This window comes from Cariama cristata, unplaced genomic scaffold, assembly GCF_000690535.1.
Source record: "Cariama cristata isolate BGI_N322 unplaced genomic scaffold, ASM69053v1 scaffold35672, whole genome shotgun sequence".
Classification (NCBI taxonomy): Eukaryota; Metazoa; Chordata; class Aves; order Cariamiformes; family Cariamidae; genus Cariama; species Cariama cristata.
In genome coordinates this window covers 1,093-1,297 of record NW_009605040.1, presented here as the reverse complement: position 1 = coordinate 1,297, position 205 = coordinate 1,093, and the positions used below count along the sequence as shown (strand labels likewise).

The 205-nt window shown below is 61.0% G+C and overlaps 1 protein-coding gene across 1 annotated transcript in view; it reads left to right on the top strand.

Annotated features, from left to right (window-relative positions):
• The window catches only part of RASSF7 (Ras association (RalGDS/AF-6) domain family (N-terminal) member 7), a gene marked incomplete at its 3' end in the record, with an annotated part of 2,807 nt that overhangs the window by 1,517 nt on the left and 1,085 nt on the right, over positions 1-205 (top strand).

Below are 205 nucleotides of genomic sequence, written 5' to 3'. Positions count from 1 at the left end.
CGATGGTGCTGGAGCAAATGGTCCATGTGCGGGGTCGGTGGTGTTGGCGCAAGGGTCGATGTCATCTGGGATAAAGGAGTTGTGGAGAGGGTTAGTGTAGGTCCCCGTGGTGCCTGTGCACGAAGCCTTTTGGCCACGCAAGCTGTGCAGGGGCTCAGGCTTATCACGGGGGGCTGTGCAGTGTGGAGATGGCAGCTGGGGGGGT